This window comes from Hordeum vulgare, chromosome 6H, assembly GCF_904849725.1.
Source record: "Hordeum vulgare subsp. vulgare chromosome 6H, MorexV3_pseudomolecules_assembly, whole genome shotgun sequence".
NCBI classification, from domain to species: domain Eukaryota; kingdom Viridiplantae; phylum Streptophyta; class Magnoliopsida; order Poales; family Poaceae; genus Hordeum; species Hordeum vulgare.
This window is the reverse complement of record NC_058523.1, coordinates 175,408,810-175,420,090: the sequence shown is the minus strand read 5'-3', so window position 1 is coordinate 175,420,090 and position 11,281 is coordinate 175,408,810.

Sequence of the window (11,281 nt, the reverse complement as noted above, 5' to 3'; positions counted from 1 at the left end):
GTACGAAACCACCACAAAGTTATTCTTTCTGATCAATCTATCATAGAGTTCGCACTAGAATAACACCTTAAGATACATATCAACCAAGGCCCTAATATCACCTAGATAATCCATTGTCACCTCAAGTATCCGTGGGCATGATTATACGATATGCATCACGCAATCTCAGAATCATCTATTCAACCAACACATAGAACTTCAAAGAGTGCTCGAAAGTATCTACCAGAGAGTCAAAACGTGTGCCAACCCCTATGCATAGGTTCCCAATGTCATGAACCCGCAAGTTGATTACCAAAACATATATCGAGTACTCACATGAATCCACGTGTGCCAACTCATATGCATAGGTTCCCAATTGTCACAAACCCGCAAGTTGATAACAGCAGATAGACACGTGCAGGACATACACCAAGTGTTCTCAAAGACTCAATCAGATAAGATAACTTCAAAGGGGAAACTCAATTCATTACAAGAAGGGAGAGGGGGAAGAACATCATAAGATCCAACTATAGTAGCAAAGCCCACGGTACATCGATATCAAGACATCTCAAGAACACGAGAGAGAGAGATCAAACACATAGCTACGGGTACATACCCTCAGCCCCGAGGGAGAACTACTCCCTCCTCGTCATGGAGATCGCCGGGATGATGAAGATGCCCACCGGAGATGGATTCCCCCTCCGGCAGGGTGCCGGAATGGGCTCTAGATTGGTTTTTGGTGGCTAGAGAGGATTGCGGCGGTGGAACTCCCGATCTAGGTTTCTTTCTGGGGGATTTTGAATTTATAGGAATTTATGGCAGTGGAATTGCATCAGTTGGGCCCACGAGGGGGTCACAAGCCTACACGGTGCGACCAGGGGAGTAGGCCGCGCCCCATGGGCTTGTGACTCCCTCGTGGCTCTTCTGGCCTTCTTCCAAAGCTTCGGGGGTCTCTTTTGGTCCAAAAAATCATCGTAAAGTTTCATTCCATTTGGACTCCGCCTGAAAAAGGGTCAAAAAGACAGAAAAACAGAAACTGGCACTTGGCAGTGAGTTAATAGGTTAGTCCCAAAAAAGATATAAAATAGCATATTCATGCATATAAAACTTCATATCAGAGACTGTTGGAAATAATCCCTAGAGGCAATAATAAATTGGTTATTATTATATTTCCTTGTTCACAATAATCATTTATTATCCAGGCTAGAATTGTATTTATTGGAAACTCAAATACATGTGTGGATACATAGACAACACACTGTCCCTAGTGAGCCTCTAGTTGACTAGCTCGTTGATCAAATTTGGTCAAGGTTTCGTGGCCATAGACATGTGTTGTCACTTTATAACGGGATCACATCATTAGGAGAATGATGTGCTAGCCAAGACCCATACTATAAACGTAGCATATGATCGTGTCAGTTTATTGCTACTGTTATCTACATGTCAATGTATTTGTTCCTATGACCATGAGATCATCCAACTCCCGGACACTGGAGGAACACCTTGTGTGTATCAAATATCGCAACGTAACTTGGTGACTATAAAGGTTCTCCACAGGTATCTCCGAAGGTGTCTGTTGGGTTGGCATGGATCAAGACTGGGATTTGTCACTCCGTGTGACGGAGAGGTATCTCGGGGCCCACTCGGTAATACAACATCACATATAAGCATTGCAACCAATGTGACTGAAGAGTTAGTCACGGGATCTTGTATTATGGAACGAGTAAAGAGACTTGCCGGTAACGAGATTGAAATAGGTATGTAGATACCGATAATCGAATCTCGGGCAAGTAACATACTGAAGGACAAAGGGAATGGCATACGAGATTATATGAATCCTTGACACAGAGGATCAACCGATAAGATCTTCGTAGAATATGTAGGATTCAATATGGACATCCAAGTCCCGCTATTGGATATTGACCGGAGAATGTCTCAGGTCATGTCTGCAAGGTTCTCAAACCCCCAGGGTCTGCACACTTAAGGTTCGGTGATGTTTCGGTATAGTTGAGTTATAGGTGTTGGTGACCGAAGGTTGTTCGGTGTCCTGGATGAGATCCTGGATGTCACGAGGTGCTAGGGAATGGTCCGAAGGTAAATACCGATATATAGAAAGTCCTGTTTTGGTCACGGGAAAGGTTTCTGGCTCATCGGTAGTGTACCGGGAGTGCCGGGAGGTTACCGGGGGACCACTGGGAGGGGTGTGACGATCCTAGGGGCTTCATGGTCCAAGAGAGGAGACAAAACAGCCCCTGGTGGGCTGGCCGACGCCACCTCTAATGTCCTATGCGGCTGGATGAGGAAATAAGGGAAAAACACAAGGTGGGAAAGGTTTCCAAGTGGGAGAAGGGGAATCCTACTAGGAGTAGGATTGGAGGAGGAATCCTCCTCTCCTCCCACTTTGGCCAACCCAAAGGGGAAACCCTAATGTCCTATACGGCTGGATGAGGAAATAAGGGAAAAACACAAGGTGGGAAAGGTTTCCAAGTGGGAGAAGGGGAATCCTCTAGGAGTAGGATTGGAGGAGGAATCCTCCTCTCCTCCCACTTTGGCCAACCCAAAGGGGAAACCCTAGGGCCGACGGCCTACCTCCTCACCTGCTATATATACTAGAGGTTTGAGGGCTTTTGACACACAATATTTCAGCCACGTGCTACCTCAACTCTAGATCATAGTTTCTCTCTCGATCGGTTTTCTATGGCACTTAGGTGAAGGCCTGCAAAAACAAATTCACCACCACCACCGGTGCACCGTCACGCTACCGGCGAACTCATCTCCTTCCTCATTTCTCTTGCTGGATTGTCACATCCCTGACACCTTAATCAAGTTAGCTTTGTGCTCATGTTTTCTTTGCATTGCATCTAGGAAATTTTCAACAAGAACAAAGTAAGTGGTGAAGGAAAATTCAACAAACCCTAGCCACTTCTCAAATTAAGGGAAATTCCAAACTAGTTAAAATCAATGAACCCAAAATGGCCTCAAGAAAAGTTCAATCTTTCTGATAATTCTTGAAAACAAATAAGCAATAAAGGAAACCATTTTAAATAAATGCAAAAGCTAGAATTACTAAGGATTACTAAGCCAAACTGGTCGAAGTTGAGTCTAGAATTGCTTTAATTATATATAAGGGAATTGTTTGTGGAAGGGAACGTAAGACTCTTGTTCTCTCCTCAAGTTATTCTATTCTGGTCATCCTCGTCTTTTCTGCGGGAATTAAGGACTAGGTTACTCATCTTCTTCTAGGCTCATGTTTCTGATCGGTAGATTATACGACTACGGGTCAAGAGATATTTGGAATTCTTTCATTCCTAGGAAAAGGGAAGTAAGTTTGATGATCAGAGAATTGAACTTGATAGCTGAGTGGTTACGCTATTCCATTTTGGGTTGTCTCAAAATTTGTTTTTGAGCATTTACAGCCGTTATGCTGCCCAATTTTGCATTCGGAGCTCTAATGCTTTTGCATTACTCTCTATTTACACATGCCTGGCCGTCCTTCTCGTTAGGTGGTATGTCTGACCAGGTGCATTGATGTGTCGGGTCATACGGCCATGCTGGTCACGGTGATGTCGGTGTGCGGTTACCACTGGTACCCCGAGTACACAATGGAGGAACAGTACCGAGACTTCAACCAGAGCCAGTACATCTGCACTGTTAGGGTATTTCCAGACTACCCAGGAGCTGAGGAGCCAATCCATTGGTCCTATGGGTTGGGAGTCACTATTGACATGGCAGTAGAAGATGCTGCCTATTCAATGCTGACCATTATGAGGGTGAGTCATGCACTGCTGCGGAATTCAAAATTCTGCTATGTTCCGGCCTCTCAGCCTGGTGAAGAGGGATACCTCAGCGGAGTCTATTTTGATTCTTCTATGGAGGATCCACTACTGCAGTCCACTGTTGAGATGCTAGAGAACAGAGACAGGGATGCTCGTGCTCTCCGCATGGAGCTTTATGCTACCCGTGCCCGTCTGTGGACGGCTTTGACGCAGCTGGCACCGGTAGCCCAGACAGGGTACGGAGATATGGATATGCTAAACCCTGTTAGGACCCATCTTCCGGCCCACGTTGACTGGCCAGCTATAGGAGGAGTCACCCCTTCAGGGACCCCTCTTACCACCAGTGAGGGGACCAAGGCCACATCCGTGTTCTTATGGATCCCAGGGATCTCAGGCCAGAGTGTTTCCTGATCCGCAGGTTGAGCTTCCAGGTCATGGTGGTAATCTCTATGAGATGTTCTATGCGGATGCGTGAGCTGTGAGCGGAAGGATAGTATGGTAGTAGCCGTACGTTCACAGTCCTGCGTGACTTGTGAAGTATGCCTGTGATGTGAAATGAATTCCGGAGGCCTAGATAAATAATGTATAGGAAGCTTGTAAGCCTCTCAGGAGTAGTTTCATAATTTCAGTAGTTTTCTCTTCGGTTAAGGTTGTACTGAACTATGTAAGGGTGTGTATGAACCATGGTGTATATAGCAGTTGCTTGTTATCATGCTGTTCGGATATTCATTTCCGCATTCCGTGTGTTCAGTACATTCTTAATCCATAGCTAGTATTGATATGATATTGGTCTAAGCTGTGAGTTTGTTTGTGAGGATGGTGTTCCGTTTAGCTCTCTCCGGCGAGCCCTCCGCCGCGCCCGTGGTCGCCGTCGGCCATATTCCGGTGGGGGCCGACGTGGCCAACCTAACCCAGTAGTTTAAAGTCTAATCACTCACTGACAGTGGGCCCAAGGCCAAGTCAAACTCAATTAGGGGCTGGTCAGTGGGTCCCCCCCTGTCAGGTTTGACCTGAACAGGTCAGTTGGCCTGCTGATGTCAGGCTGACGCAATAAAGGGGTTTTTCCAGTATAAAAATAATTCCAGAAATGTTTAAAACTTCTAAAATTCATAGAAATTAATATGTAACTCCAATGAAAATAATTTATATATGAAAAAGTATCAGAAAAATTCAAGGAATCTGAATATGACATTTTCAAACATGTTTGAAAATGTTACAGAACCCAAACATGTAGATTAATGAATAAGTTAATTCTTAGAAATACTTTGTAGATGGAATTTGGAAAATATTTAAATTTCACTATAAATGACATGATCAAACACTGTCCTAACTACAAACCAGCAACCTAACATGTCATCCCATGCATGTTAACATCAAGTTGATCTGAGCATCAGGTCGAATCAATTAAAATGGTATCCGAGAATACCTCGTTTGAAGTGGTATTTTAACTTGATTCAAATCAACTTCAAACCTAATTCATGTTAGCTATAATAATTTACCATCTTGTATTCTCATGCCATGCTCATGCATCATCCTGATTGCATATGTTTGATATTGGTTGTTGTCATTCCTTTCGGTAGGCTCCGCTCCCCCGGATTCCACCGAATATCCGTCTGACGGATATTGTCACTCCTCTGAGCAACAAGGGAAGCAACCATTTTGATCATCCCGATAAATCCCATGTTCTTGCTCCTGCACTTACTTATTGCATTAGGATCAAATGCTTCAAATGCTTTTGCCACGTTAGTTGAACCCACTTCCTTTGCATGACCTATCCTTGTCACAGTAAATAGCTAAACCTTGCAACCTAGCATACCTGGTAGTTTGCTTGATCCATGATGTGCCGTATCCTTCTATGCATGCTATGCTTAGAGTTGTGTATAGTCTGTCATCTGGGAGATGAACAGAATTGAGAGAATGTGTTCGGAAAGCAAAGGTTGCGTGTTGAACCTGATTTGGTAAAGGTACCGGTGAAAGGCTGTGTAGGAGTACATGGCGGGTTGTTTCATTGGAACCGTCCTTAGGAACTGAGTTCCGTGTATGTAATCCAAGACTAGATACTACCACACGTTGGGATACTTAATTGACCCTCTCGACTTACTAATCGCTTAGTATTCGGTCCAGGAGTTGCAAGTAGTTTCTGGTGTTTATAGTCATGCTGGAGGCCGTGCATAGCGCTGACCTGAGAGGTGGGCTGTGATGCGGTAGGCAGTGGCACGGTGTACCAAGTGGCACCCGGATGGTGGGCTTGGGAACCCTACGCACATCGTTTGGGGCTGTGGCGGAAACCTCGGCCAGACTTCCGTGCGGGTTACCCTCAGATAGGCGATAGACCTGGACTAGGTACTAATGTGGTTAACGGTCGTGGCCGACTCCCTCGCTGGGCTTCCGCTTGAAGGTTGCCGAGGTGCATGAAGTGCACATGGCAATAAGTGGCGAGAGTGTGTGTGACGAAGTACACCCCTGGAGGGTTATGATCTATTCGAATAGCCGCGTCCGCGGATATGGACTACTTGGAGACATATGTTGTTCATAGATAACTTAAATGGCTACTCATAAAATTGTCAAGATAAGCGTGAGTGTCGTGGACGGCATTTCCGTATGGAGACGAAATGATTCCATGATGGTGTATTGTTGTGGTGTTAGTGGACTCGTGTGTGAGAAATCAAGTTGTCAAAATTATTTGAAAATGCAAGTTGTCTAGCCACGAGTCAAATGCTGGCTTTCCGCATGAAACCCCACCATACCTTATTGATACATTGCATGAGTAGTTAGTTATCCTAAAGTCTTGCTGAGTACCTCCGTACTCATGTTTGCTTAATAAATGTTGCAGAGGTTGCTAATTACCCTAATGGTGGGTTCTTCATAGACATCGACGATGACGAGTAGCTAGTGTCCCAGCTACGATCTGGCCCTAGGTTGGGTCTGTAGTATAGTCAGGCCATGTGCCTTCTAGTTGCACCTGTCTGTACTCAAACAGTTTTAAACACTTCCGCTGGCTTGTAACTGAATGACTCCTATTATGGGTCGTGAGACCCTTACTGTGTAATATTATGTGTGTGGCTCTTCCGAGCCTCTGAAATAAAGATTGTATGTTTATGGTTATGTTGTGATGCCATCGATGTATCTATACATATCGGTATGCCATGCGTATGGGGTTCGGCTAACCTAGCCGTGAACTTTAGTAGCACTCCTTACAGGGAAATGCCCCTTTGTGATCCAACGAGCCATGGTAGTTCGCTACTGCTCCGGACACATTGGTTGACCGGCATGTGTCCTTCTTAGCTGATGTGTCTGTCCCCTTTGGGGAAATGTCATGCGATGTAATGGAGTCCTTGCAGCTTGCTACGACTCGTGTACATTCGCTGGTGACTGACACCTGCTTTGTTGGGTCATGTATGCCTGTCCTTGTGCGGTACTGCCACTTTGGTTTATGACTAGACTTGTCGATCCGGGTTCTTTGACATTGGAATGCTAGCGACACAATTGCATACGTGAGTCAAAAGGCGCAAACGGTCCCGGCTAAGGTAAGGCTGCAGCCGTGGAGTTAAGCGTGCGTGAGACCGCAAAGGGATGCGATGTGTTACAGACTGGATTCCTATGGCTTAGGATTGGGGTCCCGACATGGATCAGGAAGGCGGAGAGCATCATCGAGCTGTAAGTGTGCTGAACGCGTAGGTGCCGTCTGTTCGGCACTAGATCAGGATGGATCGTGATGGGATCGTGGGACGGATCGTGTTCAGATGGCGGGACGGGTTGCGATTTGAATCACTAAGATGTTCCACTACGTCAATCGTGTTATATACGCTTCCGCTTAGCGATCTACAAGGGTATGTAGATTCACTCTCCCCTCTCGTAGATGATCATCACCATGGATAGGTATTGAGTGTGCATAGGGAAATTTTGTTTCCCATGCAACGTAGAGGTGCAAGAGCTCGAAATTTAAATTGAGAGATAAAATTATTTTGGGTGGCATGCTTTTCCTGTCAACAAAAATGACTAAGTGTATCCAATATCTTCCATGCTAAACAAATCATAGGCGGTTCCCAAATTGAAAATAAAGTTTATTCCTTTTTCCACCATTCTTTAACATTCCATGGCTAGCCGCATCGACGGGTACCGCCCATACCAACACTTTCCAAGGAATTTATTATTTGCCAACAACAAATATTTTTTCTTTGCATTTTTGGACTAGGCATCCCTATTACCACCATACTCTCAGGCAATGACAAGTGAATAAACACTCATCTTGAGAATAACCTATTTGACATGGAAGATACCGGCCACCCCTTGTTGCTTCATGAGCGGTACGGGCACACAAAATAGAAGTTTATTTTGAATATTAGAGTTGATACATATAAATTAACTTTGAATGACATTGAAATAACGCATGTAGGTAGGTATGGTGGATTCATTTGGCACTACTTTGGGTTTAGGATTTGGATGCACAAGCAGCGTTCCCTCTTAGTACAAGTGAATGCTAGCAAATAGATTGAGAAGAGCCCAACCAAGGTACGAATACCATCATAAATGAACATTAAACATAACTAATATGGAATAATGGAACACAAGTAGGATGTAACTTCATAGCATAATTATTGACTTAATGTGCATGCACAGGGAATCACAAATCTTAACACCAATATTCTTACTAGAGCATAATTACTCATCAGCATAACTAACATATTACTATCTTCACATGGAAAAACTATTGCAAGGAATCAATCTTATCATACCCAATGATATATATGGAAATTTTTATTATATCCTTCTTGGATAATCGTCACTTTGGGACCAATTTCATTTAAAGAAAATTTTCATTGTGAATAACAAGCTCCCAAACAAATATAAGTGAAGAACGAGAGCACAAGTTTATTTAAAATTTCAACTCTCAAAATAGTATAAGTGAGGCAAGAGAGGATTTATTCAAAGTTTCCACTAACTCTCATAATAATTGAAGTGAAGCATGAGAGCATATTTCTTAAAAATAACAGCACCGCCGCGCTCAAAAGATATAAGTGAAACACTAGAGCAATTCAATCAAACTACTCTCAAAACATCTAATTGAAGATCAAAGAGAAGTCAAACAATCAAGTAGCTATGTGAGGACTCTCTCTCTATAAAGGTTTTCATATCTGATATTATATTTCAAACAACAAATAAAAAAATACACTCTAATAATAGCACATATCATATGGACAATTAAAAATTAAGGCTCAACATAGGCTAACCAATAGTTGTTGATGAAGAAAGGTGGGATGCGTAGCATCCCCAAGCTTAGATGCTTCAGGATTATTGAAATATTTACTTGGCTTTCCTTCGGCATCTCCAATCTTGATTTTTTCTATCTCGCTCAATCCTCTCATATCCCAGTTTCACCTAAGTCTCAAAAACTTCACCCACACAAAACTTGAAAAGAACTCGTGAGATAGGTTATTACACATAAAAGTAAATAAACTCTTTATGTACTGCCAAGACAAGTTGCATAATAATTTTCAAACATTATTTACTGTATACTATCATTTCCACAATTTATATCTACCAATATAAGCTATGGAAACTATAGGATAAGTAGATAACAAAACTATGACAGCAATTTGTCCAAACAGAACAGTTTGTAAAACTCTATGTAAAAAGTTTACTTATGTATCTCCAAAAATTCTGAAAAATTAGAACATTATAAATAATTCGGATGAAAGTACTTTGTTAAAAATTAAGAAACTTTACATGCTCTAGTAAAATCTGATAATTCAAATACTTCAACAAAAGTTTCTGTTTTTGTACAGCACACAACGCACATGAAATTCAAGCATTCTAATGGCAATTCTTGGAACTTTTTATTGAAAAACAAGAAAATAAAGAACAAGTAACAGAGTAAAACAAAACGAAATTATTCTCCAAGTAAAACACATATCATGTGACGAATGAAAATATAGCTCCATCCTCCAAGTAAGATATACTGATAATGTAGGAGAAGAAAGAGGGGATGCCTAACGGGGCATCCCCAAGCTTAGACGCTTGAGTATTCCTTGGATATTACCTTTGGGGTTCCTTAGGCATCCTAAACCTTACGTTCTTGCTGCTCCTTATTCTCCTCATATTGGTATCTCACCCAAAACATGAAAACTTCAATCACACAAAACTTAATGGAAGTTTGTGAGATGGTTTAGTATGATAAATAAAGACCATTCACTTAGGTACTGTCATAACAAGATTCATAGTTGTTATGACATAATATATATTGTATTATATCATTACCATAACTTAAATCACTCAATATAAGTTATGGAAACACTAAAACAAGCAAACAATGCATGAGAAATAGAATCTGTCAAAAACAGAACAGTCTGTGAAGATACGCATGCAAAACATACTTCCCCGACTCCAAAAATTATCAAAACTTATTAAAATGCAGAGAATATTCATATTAATAATGTGTAAAAATTTCAGAATTTTTTGATCCGCCAATAAAATCAGCGAAATTTTGCACTGGATGTAAAAGTTTCTGTTTTTGCACAGAATCAAACTAACAAGTTTCCAGACTATCCCAAAGGCTTTAATTGGCACTTTATTGAAATAAAAGATATAAAACATGATTAATACAGTATATTAATCATGTTAAAACACTAAAATATAAGTATAAGTATCGGGTTGTCTCCCAACAAGCGCTTTTCTTTAATGCCTTTTAGCTAGGCATGATGATTTCAATGATGCTCACATAAAAAGTAGTGAATTGAAACACAATGGGAGCATCATGAAGCATATGAAAAACACATTTAAGTCTAACCCACTTCCTATGAATAGGGATTTTGTGAGCAAATAATTTATGGGAGCAACAATCAACTAGCATAGGAAGGCAAAACAACCATGACTTTGAAACTTTGAACCGATAGGGAGGAAACTTGATATTATTGCAATTCCTACAATTATATGTTCCCCTACTCATAATAATTTTCAGTAGGATAATTAAGGAATTAAACAATATAACTATCACACACAACATTCTTTTCATGATGCACAAGCATAGAAAATTTATTACTCTCCCCATAAGCAAATGTATTCCCATTAATAATAGCAGGAGCAAACTCAACAAAATACCTATCATGTGATACTTGAGTGGAATAATACAATTGAAAATTAAAATCATTATGACAAGTTTCATGGTTTTAATTACTATTTATAACATACATATGATCATCATAATCATCATAGATAGCTACTTTGTTTTCATAGACAATTAAAGCCTCTTCCAAAATAGTGGATTCATCACTAAATAAAGTCATGACCTCTTCAAATCCACCTTTATCATTAGTACCTAGAGTTGACACTCTTCCAAACCTACTTTCACCAATATAATCATCGGAAATAGGAGGCATGCTTTCATCATAAGAAATTTTCTCATAAAAACTCGGGGGACAAAAAATAGCATCTTCATCAAACATAGCATCCCCAAGCTTGTGGCTTTGTTTATCATTAGCATCATGGATATTCAGAGAATTCATACCAGCAATATTTCTATCATGCTC